An 11170-nucleotide genomic window follows, 5' to 3' on the forward strand; every position below is an offset into this window, starting at 1 on the left:
GGAAGGGAAGGGAAGAGGGAAGGGAAGGGAAAAGGAAAAAATCTGAGTTTTTACTTTAAGACTTGAAACATATTTTACATTACTTTTTCCCTTACTGAACATGCACTGTATTTTAATTAGTCCAATTCTAAGCTTTAAAAGTCCATACATTTAAGAAAAGTTCTCAGAAAAAATAATAATAAAAAAACCAGAGCTTCTGAGAAAAACTTGGTTTGAAATCAGATGATTTCTTCAAGAAGTGAGTAGATTGAAACATGGAAAATGGGAGTGAACAGTTTCCATAGTTTAGACAAGCGTATGAGAAATCTTCAAGAAGATACACCAGCCATGATTCAAAATAGTTTCAGATTTTTTATTATAACATGAATTATATCATGATTTATTTCACATGCAACTTTATTGTCAGAGCATTTTCTGAAATTACATCAGAATGAAAATAAAACAAGTATTTTCTTTAGACTGAAATGGTTTTGTTTGGTTTTGTTTTGTATTTTTCAAGAGCTGACTAAGCTTGCATTTAGAAGCTTTTTCAACTGGAAGTTTCATTTTCCTGAAGGGAAACCTTTGTAGAAAAAAATAATTATTTGCTAATAGGATTTTCTATTTAAATAAAGAACAATAAAATCTTTTCAGCATTTTATTTTTCCCTGGAGCATCTACATGTTTTTTGTTTTTTTATTTATTTCTTTATTTATTTTTCTTATGAGAAAGGACAGAAGAGAGTAGAAGGATTAGAGGGACAAAGCAGAAAATGAAAAATATTGGACTGCTTTAAATTTCTGAGAAATTAAAATGTTTCCAGGAGGAAAAATTTTACAAAGAAAAGCAGAAAAACGGCTTAAAAAAAAAAAAAAAGCAATATCTATGTTCTCTCAAGAGGTTCTAATTTCAAKGCTGCAGACTTGTAATTATGAAAACAGTTATAAGAGCCTGCAAAGTATAGAACRAATTGTGACAAATAAATCAGATGGTGAAAGGTCTCTGCTTTCCCTGGGTTGGCATATGGCTCCCAATTCCGTCAGACTAGAAAGATGATCATTTAAAAAACAGAAGCAATAAGAGATCCCCAGGAGACCTCCTGGAGCGCCTCATAAATCCATTGCCGCGTTTATACACTCTGCTGGGAAGAGGCTTGTGATCTTAATCTATTTTTTTTTCTGTGTACTTTATTTATGTAGGGAGATATGCTTTTTCAATTTGTAAAGCTTTATTTCTGCACAGGGTTCTGCTAAGTGTTGCTGTGGTGTCAACACGGCGAATATCTGTGGGAATGGCTATTTCTGAGCTGCCCTCTGCGAATCTTCTGGTAATTCTGGACGACAAAGATGTCAAAGATGTTTTAGTTTAAGGGCCGAAGTGCAAGGGCAGTGTGGCTTAAATAAAAAGAGAATTTCACAATCAAAGAATATCAAAAGGAATTTCAAACCATCTACCCTTCTCCCCGCAGCTGAATCACGTCTTTTATGACACCAGGGAAATTTTAATATCAGCTTTTGAGAGCACCGAGGACAAAAAGATGTTGATTTGGCCCTTTATCTGGGCTGAACTTAGCTCAGCAGTGTGCAGAAAAAAAATAAACAAAAACTGAAACATAAAACAGAAAAGCAGATGAGGAAGAAAATCACTGCCCTGTAACAACGAATGGTAGGCACACACTATAACACCTAATATATTAACACCAGTGTCACTGAAAAAATAAAAATAACATTTTCAAAGGACAGCTTGTCATGTTCTCATGACTCAGGGATTGTTGTTTGTTTTTCCCCTCTCTACTCCCCCTTTAATTAATACATTTACTTCCAAATAAGATCTGCGCATTAGGAAAATGTCACACCATATGTGTGTTTATTTTTGCTCAAGTAATTATAATGGTGTAGGATCTCTCTTTTCCTTTCCTCGCTTGCTGAGACAGAATGTTCCTTCGGAGGATAGAACAGCCTCCAAGCAGCTGCTGCGACATCTGAGGCGGAGGAAAAGTCAAAAATTTAGTCTTTTACGTGTGTACGCAATGACCTTTTCGAGGGAGGGAGGGAGTCCTTCCTCCACGTGCTATCCCTACCATCATCACATGAGTCTGTGGGTAGAAGCTGGTAGAAGGGAGAGGGTCGCATGTCAACTGTGTGTCACACGYACTGTCTCTGCTAGTGCCTTGGGAAAGGGGTGCGTGGTTCATCCTTCAGCACGGGAACCTTCCACGTTGCTGAACGTGCCCTTAGAGCAAGAGCTGCTGATCTGTTTATGGCAATAAGGGTGTCCAAAGTTCATCTCGGCAGTCTTGGTAGCCTGGAGCTGAACCATCGGYAGCGCTGAGGAAAGACAAATACTGCCCCTCTGGTTTGGGATGATGTCAAGCAGCTGCTTTAGAGATTCCTGGGTGGATTTTTTAATGGTGAATAGTTCTCTATCATCTTCCCAGTGTGTTTTGATGTGTTCTGAGTGGTTTTAAGTGTTTCCTATTATTATTTCTATCATTAATTTTACTCTGGTTCTACTGCAAAATTCAGAAATCTTTCCCCTTGAAGCCAGTACCAGTCAAGTCCTTATCAATCAAGATGGTATCAAAACATGAAACATGTTTATGTAACATATCTCGTAAATAATATACAGTTTCAGCTTTTCATACCTATAATATTTCCCATTCTCCTCTCCTGAGACTGACACTTGCAGATTGAAAATGCAGATAGGGAAACCCAAAAAAAACCCAAAATCTTCAGTCAAGGCTACCGTTTTCAGACACAGTAGGGACTGATAATACAGACAAAACATGRACTAAATAATTTTTCTTTTTCCTTGAAATATAAAGAGTTTGCATAACCCAGATAAAACTTCACAAATGCTATAGTCTTCTGGTTATTGATTAAAATAGACTCTTGTATTTTATACAGTAAATATTTTCCACTACTAGTGAATGTATTAAAGTTTACTAGCAAATATACAGGATGATGATGTCCATTTGCACTTTGGTTCTGTGTTCTAGAAGCTACATTTCATTCTGATACAAAAGGTCATGATTCTGGGAAGCCAAATTTTGAATTAAGGTCATTTTTATTCTTGTATATATTTATCCACAATAACCCCAAAAACATAGCTAAGATGAGGCTTCTATTTGAAATAGATTTTATTGCTTCATTTCTATGGGTGAAGAAATGAAAGGTTTTAATATCGCCAGTTCAAGATTTTCTYCTTAGTAATTTTAAAGCACTGTGTAGGAAATAAAAGTTCTCTATATTTATTTATCTGAGTCAGTGTTCATTTCCTTGAGGTCAAGATTCAAAAATCCTAATATTACTTTAATCTATATTGCATTAGTAGGAGTTGTTTTGTCCATTTTTTATCTATCTTCAATGGCAATGTAACAATATGAAGTATTAGGATCCAATTCTGACAACCTTACTTTTAATAGTGCAAGAAATAAAGAGYTGGGACTTTCCTACCTTTTTCAGTAATTTACTTGTACATGACCAACCCTTCTGAGTCAGATACTGCCCAGGCACTGTGGTCTCCGAGGACCCAGTGAACTCACATKGAAATGTCATACACATCATACTCAATAAAGCCATTGTCAAAAATAGGTTCCCTCAGGCTGAGGAGCAAGAAATACTTTTGAGATCCAAAGAAGCTACGAATAAGCACTGGCTTTTTACCAGTGCACAAGGATCWATCAAATTTTGGTTTCAGGAAGCAGCTGATTCAGATAATTGCATGGCGAGAAAAGGTTAAATTGCTGCTCACGTACTCTCCAAAACAGSAATTCCCTGGTGAGAAGATTTTGTCCAGCGTGGGGGCCTCTCCCTACTCCTCGTAATGTGGTTCATCAGGAAGGTGTTAGGTACTGTCACCTCTGTCAGGGTGGCCAATAACCAAAGCCACCACTTAAAACAAGGCAGCAGGGCTGTTCATTACTCCAGGATGGAAGCCATGGACTCTTGTGATGAATCACTAACATCCCAACTCATATACCTAAAGCAGATCTACAGGCATGTAGATCCCTTTTTTTATAATCATCTTACTTTCCTGTAGAAGTCACGTTGTAAGGTGCAAGATCAAGTCATGTGCAGGAGCTGTTGCCAAGAAAAAGTTGTGGAGAGGCAATCTCATACACTACATGTGGACTGGGGCCTAGACAGGAGGCATGTGCTCAAACCAGATGTCGTATTGCTGGTTCTGAGAGCACTTTTGCTAAAATATGAGGTGCCTTCTGTTCAGCAACAGAGCTGCCACTTCCTTTCTAAGATGGAAAATATATTGTGTTGCTTCTCTTATGACTCTTTCCTCCATGAAAAACATAATAGTTGACAGACTGCACAGACAAGTTCAAATAATATCATATTAAATATCTCATTATCTTTCCATATCTCTCATTAGACAGGCCACAGAAACGTTTTATGCTTTTAGAAGCTGATTTTGCAATATAATGTCAGTGAAACGATCAGATCATGGTRCACCAAATGGAAAAGCTAATGGTCATTTACATGCATTTATCTTAGCCTTCTTAAACAATCACAGACAGAGTGGCCTAAGAAGGTCTTGTCTAACAGCTAACAATAATTGACCTTGTAGATGATCACAGTACATAGGATTACTAATACTTTTCCTAGCCATTTAAAACTGTGCAAGGGAGCATTAGAACACCTTTGGCTTGACACAAAGCTTTTGCACGGCATGCCTTTCTTCCATTGGACTGTGGGCTCCAAAATGGAATGATATTTCTGCTATTTTCTGTAGTTTTCTCCTTCTTTCAGCGTATTGAGATTCTGCAGGATTCAGCTAGAATCACTCGTTTCAGAACTTGCATATGTGGAAAATATAATCTTTGTTGCTTTTCTTTTTCCCTCATTCCTTCCATCTTTTTTCTTATGCCCCTTGAGCTTGTATCAAACATACAACTATATAAGCAACAGCAAATTGTTTATATAGTAATATATAAGCAAATGCAGTACTGCTTGAAAGGTTCTTTCAAATCTCGTTAACTGATCTGTACCTAATAAGACTAAATTTTGAGTGTATTTTGAATATATCACAGATGTCTTTAATGTTTAATGAAAAAGCAAATTGTTACTGCACTGTTTCCTTGACCTTTCTCAATCTGGATCACTAAGCAACTTTAAGCATTCAGCATGCTCTGAATAAATCAGGATGTTCTGTAATAATCCAAGATCAATCAACATAAATAAAGCAGTCTATCTCAGATGTGGCCTGAAAAGACATTTGCTTGAGTTATATAGAACACTTGGGATGCAAATTGTTTTCTTAGTTTCTTTAGTTTGAGAACTAAAACACAGAATTACTTCCATACTAGCATTATTTGGTGTTATTAAAAAGACCATTATACATCTATAATATATATAAATAACACCATATAYTTTGCCAAAACACTTTGTTACAGTGTGCTCATTTCCTTTTCTCAAAATTTAAGAAAAACAATATATAAGTAGATGAAATTTTTTTTTTTAACTTTAACAAAAATTCCTGGACTTCAATCTTGCTAACATTTATGCATGTGCTTATCTGTAAGCACATGAATAATCCTCTTTATTTCAGTAGTAATGCTCATCTGCTTAAATTAAGCTTTAAAGACTTCCCACAGAAACCATTTTTAAACACATTTTAAAAGCACTGTTGTAAGCAATGCTACTGGTTAATTATAAGGGAATTGTATTGCTTTTCTCAGAGAAGAAGTTGATCCAGGGAAAATAGCTAATGTATGTATTGACTTAGTTATTTTAGAAAGCTCTGTTGGCACCCCTGAAATTGCTGGAAATTTCAAAGCTGACAGAAGCCAGAAGCCTGGAGAGAAAAGGTGAAGACTTCCCCAACAAGCAGGTAACACCAAAAAGGGGTAGCTGGAGATGCTATGGACAGGAGTGAAATGATTGTATTAGCTTGAATTAGGTTCAACATCAGTTATTGATCCATGTCTCCAACCTGTTCTGCAACACAGTGAAATGAAGGCCCACGCCAGCCCCAAAATACCTACGTAAGAATGGAGTTTGTCCCTGTTAACAGCAATGAGCTAAATAACAGAACCAGGTTCTGCATGAATGTGACTCCGTCCTTTCTCAGGAATATAAATAAGGCAATTTCAAAGTATTAAACTATCCATCAATTTATAGCATCATGCCAATTTATGGGAGACGGGGATCTGGCTCTTAAAATCATTCTGGCTTGCGTGCAATAAAGTCACACAGTACATCCAAAGTTCAGCGCACTCTGGCAGCGCATCTGAAGTGTGTACTTGATCTCTGAGGCAAACCATGCTCAGTCAGACTTAGGCTGGGTCAGTGAGCCTGCAACCAATTAATTGCGCTGACATCACTCTGGTTTCTCTTCTGCATGTGTTTTTCTTTAAAGAGGTAGAACTTTGTTTATCACAGCGACGGGAACTGTCCTGCAGTGACACCAGGTAAGCATTCCTCCTTGCAGATTCCTAAGGAATTTGCATGTGCAAAATCCAAGAGCCACAAGACTCTGGGCAAAGTGTCATAYACAGTACAATCAAGTTCATCAGCAACACACCAACAAAATGAAAACGAACCCATTCACAACGTAGAAAACTAACCAACAAAACAGAAAGTTTGCTCATTTCTCTTTCCTTTTGTGAAGAGACCTCCCAATGCTGAGTACATTTCAAGAACTTCTTACTACACAGATAACCAGCATACTTGGCTACAGTTAATCTATAAGATYCCATGTGATGCCCATGAGAGCTCAAAGAAGGTGGTATTTTGTTCCACTTCCCATTTGGATGTAGCTGTAGAATAAGAGCCAGGCCTTTGAGCAATATTTTACGCTTTTCTTTATCCTATGTTTGTTTGTTTGTGTGTGTGTTAGAGAGAGAGAGAGAGAGAGAGAGGGAGAGATGTAGAATATTTGTTTCTGGACAGGCAAATGACTATGGGGCTAATCTACGCTGCCTATTAGCAAACAAAGTTCTCTGAATTCCTTGTAGGAGTCTTGGAGCTATTAAACAAAAAAGAAAAAATTGACCCAAGAGGAATATATGTTGGCAATCTCATCTGTAGAAGTTTGTCAAATGACAGCAAGTTTTTTCTACATGCCAGCCTTCGATACACATATTTAGAAAGTCACTCTCTATTTCCAAAACTCACATTCCTAGCCTATTAGGGCACCAGTCAARCTCTAATTGTTTTTCTTTGTGAGAAAATTAATAATTGCTGAATGTATATTAATATGATAATAGAAGCCATTTGGACTTTCATGTGAAATGTTTATTCACTGCCTCTCTTGCTCATTTTTGTTCTTAATAAAACAGAGAGAAACAGAAAGCTGGAGAGAAAAAAAAATGATATCCTCAAAAATTGCATGTGGTTAACATCAAAACATTTTAATTGAACTCCACATTACAAAAATCCAGATGGTCCATGTTCTGTTCAAGCCTTAGGGGACTGCAATATGCTACTGCATGTAAGATGCATCATTCCTCTCCTCTTTCCCTGGTGTGTGCAAAAGGTTCATTCAAGATTCCAAAGTGTGGCAAATTCTGTATTTCACAGTGTCCTGGGGATTCAGGGAGATTTCAGGGAAGGCCTGAGAGATCTGGGATGGTATAAGGCAGATATTCAATGAATACAGAGTAGATTTTCAGATGATTTGAATCAATTCCAGCTTACACCACATCAGGATCTGGCCCCTGATTTGCAGCAGATCAAGATATGACTGACAAGGTGTGGAATTATTTTTGTATTGACACTCTGTTTTGAGCTTTTCACCTTTAAAATACTATTTTAGGCCTCTTAGAGAGTGGTATCATCCTGCTTGCAGTGTGTATGGTGAATGTGAATCTGTCGCACTGTGCTTCACCGTCCCATTGCAGCTGTTTCCACGACATTACAGAGCCTTTCTGGACACCACCAGTGCCTCTTCAGGCAAAGAATGACTTGTGCAGACCTGCCCTACCCTTGCTGAAGCTTATAGGCCAAAGCTGCACTAGGTAGCAATTCAACTTGCATTTACTTATCGTATTTATTTAAGAGATTATTCTCAAATMGAACCAAATCTGAATGTGCAAGATTTAAGCAGCCATTAACACTCTTCAGGTGACAATCACGTCTSCTGAATTTGCTTGTTTTATCCTTAAGCACAAATTACTATGCACTGAGGCACAGACAGTTCATAAAATGCAACTTTTACAACTTTGCAACACTTTCCTTGAGAGCAGAAGGAAAGGGAACATAAGGGTTGTGCCTGCCAAAATAATCAGTGTCTTCCTTCCACTTTTAAATTGTGTTTGATTATGACCAGCAAACTTCTCCATCATCATTTTAGGTCTACAAATACAATAAACTGCAAGCATGAAGCTTAGTTTGCATGTGAATAAAATCATACCCCACCCTTGTAGCTGCCAAATTACATAAGAAGTAACAAATTTTAAAAGTGATTGGAAGTGCTATGAAGGGATTTGCATTGCCAGTTTGGTGTGATGTGAGGGGGGCAGGAAAGATTTCAAGTTTTACATATCTCGAGCTCGCTAGCTGTGAGTTTTATGGTCTTGGACCCATTGCTAAAGGAAGTAAAGTGAAAATTAAGAGTAACCTGAGAAAAAGTCAATTTGCTTGTGCCCTTCACCAAGATGAAATTACTGCAAAGAGCTGCCGAGAAAAACATTATTGCCATGGTTCTTATTTTTTATCTCCATGATATTAAAAGGAAAATTCTAAACAAAGCATGTAATGAAATTTAATGCTGCTGCCTTRGCTTGAGCAAGACAAAAAAGAAGCAGGTCGTGAGCCTGTACTATTTCCTTACACCCCCATTACTTTCAAGGACCTTTCACCTTTGCCTCCTCAATATTCAAATTTTCTCCTTCACTTTCTGGAGATGCTGCCAACTTATCAATGCTTCACTGAGCAAAGCAGCAAGCAGGGACCAGGCATCTCCTTTTCTATGTGCTCTTCCCAAAGTGTGAGCAGAAAAAAAAAAAAAAAGATACAAGAGGGATGTTGGAAAGGAAGGAAGGGAGAAGAATGACTTCAAGAGAAGGGATACATCTCCTCTACCATCCTTCAGAAAGAACAGAGAAGGAAAGAGATGAGRGTAGTCAAAGAGGGAGTTTCCATTAGCCATTTCCTCACTGGGATGTACTGTTGTGGTCTCTCAATATGCTATTCTTGTCAAATGGGACTAACATGGTGACAACCTCCAGTATGGGAGACTTGCAGGAGAGCTGGACAGAGTAGTCAGTCTGGGAATGGAGAACTTCAAAATCACCTTTTTCAAGTGCCATGCAATGAGTGAGATAAGTTTGTGTGAGGTAAAATAAAGATCTGACCACAACAATAATCATAAGACGAAAAAATAATCATGGCTTAACAAGATAWCTGAACCACAGCCTCAGTCTTGGCTTGAGGCAAATGCGAGGCAAATTGATTTACTTTAGCTCATGGGGAAAGAGGGTTAAGTCACATTATTTCGCATGGCACATGGAGAATTACTGCAGTTCAGTGATGCAAGGTAACTATGACAGCTCAGTTTCTGAGCTCAAGGATGTGCTGGGCCATGAAATAGTGGTTTGAGCCTTCATCACTGAACCACTTAGAGCCAAGCAGGGCAAAGGACGAGAGGTCCAATAGATGATCCTACAGTTGAAAGAAAAGGCATATATTAAGTGATGCCACAACTTTTCCTAGGACTCAATCTTGAAAGCCTAAGTGTTTAGTTGATGCCAAATTAACTCCTAGGGTAAGTCCATAGAGGTAATTTCCATTCCCAGTATTTGATCACAGTAGTTTTATTTTCATTGCATGTTTCTCTATCTATCTATCTATCTATCTATCTATCTATCTATCTATCTATCTATTCCTAAAGATCTCTGGGGCAAGCTGTTGTTCAGAGACAAGGAAATGCGTGACACTTTCTTAGGACTTAGACCTAATATTAGGCCATTCTGTAAATTTGTTTTGTACTGTGCATGACTATTCTGTATAATTTGGGAAAATTAAATTCCATTTGCTTATGCTAGTTCCATCTCAGATAAATTACTGGTATTCTCCCACCTATGACTGTCCTGTCATAGCATTTGCATCAGCTTTATATTCCCATACAAATAGGTGGACCTTGCAATATACATCAATATACATATGTGGCTACTTAGTCCTGTGTTAGTGACACACATCAGATTTTTAGAGTTAAAACTCTCGCACAATTGAAAAATTTCCCTTCACTTCTCATTAAAAAAAAAAAAAAAAGAGAAAAAATTTCATATCTTTAAAAGCTTAACATTTATCAACCTGCTTTTTTTCCTTCTCTAGCTTGCTTTTCCTTTGGGTTTCATACATCTCTTTATGTTATTTTAATGCCTTCCCTTGCTATGCCCTCTGCATTACACAGATTTTGAAATTCAAAATGAAAACAAGTCCACCGTAAAGCAGACTGAATTGCCACAGCAGTCCCAGGACTCTCCAAGTCAAGGAGCACTCTGTCAAAAGGCAGACACCATATGGAGCACGCTTATTGCTTTGGTGCTTTGGTCATTACAATCCTTGCTGCTGTCTCCAAAAGGGAGTCTCGGAAAGTGTAAGCTGCTTTCACACTTATTTTCCCTCACACGTGCATGCATATATGTACAAATACATATATTTTAACACAGAGAATCAATGCTTTAGGTTCTGAATCATATAACAGCAGCAGCAGGAGTGCAAAGGAACCACAAACAGGATGAGGCATTCTGCTCTGATAAGCAGAACGAAAGGCTTGATTGGCAATGCTGAAAGGCAGGCTGCTTATTTGGTACAAGCTGCCTGATGAGCAAAAGCCAAAAATATCCTAGTTATTAATAATAATGAACTGCAGAGAGAAAGGGAGAGGGCACAGGCTCCTCTGCTTTCTGCACAAGTTGCACTTAGTAGTAGTGAGAAGAAATCAGTAGGAAGTCAGAAGAAACAGAAGAAAGGGAAGGGGAAACAGAATTTGCAAGCAGATTGTAAGGGCTTTAACAAGGAACTGGTGCCATAAGGAGGTTTGTTTTCTTGGGCCTGGCTGATCAGCTACATTGGAGCATATCTGTGCAATAATTAGTTGGATGACCATCTTTTGSCTCCCAGCTTGCTACCAAAACACTGCTTGCTCCTGAAGCCCTTTTAATCAAAGTGCAGGATGTGCCACGTGGCCCGAGCCACATGCATGTGAACCCAAGTGCTCCTCTCACTTCCAA

Source organism: Nothoprocta perdicaria, unplaced genomic scaffold, assembly GCF_003342845.1.
Source record: "Nothoprocta perdicaria isolate Ctin4 unplaced genomic scaffold, notPer1 scaffold_14, whole genome shotgun sequence".
Taxonomy (NCBI): Eukaryota; Metazoa; Chordata; class Aves; order Tinamiformes; family Tinamidae; genus Nothoprocta; species Nothoprocta perdicaria.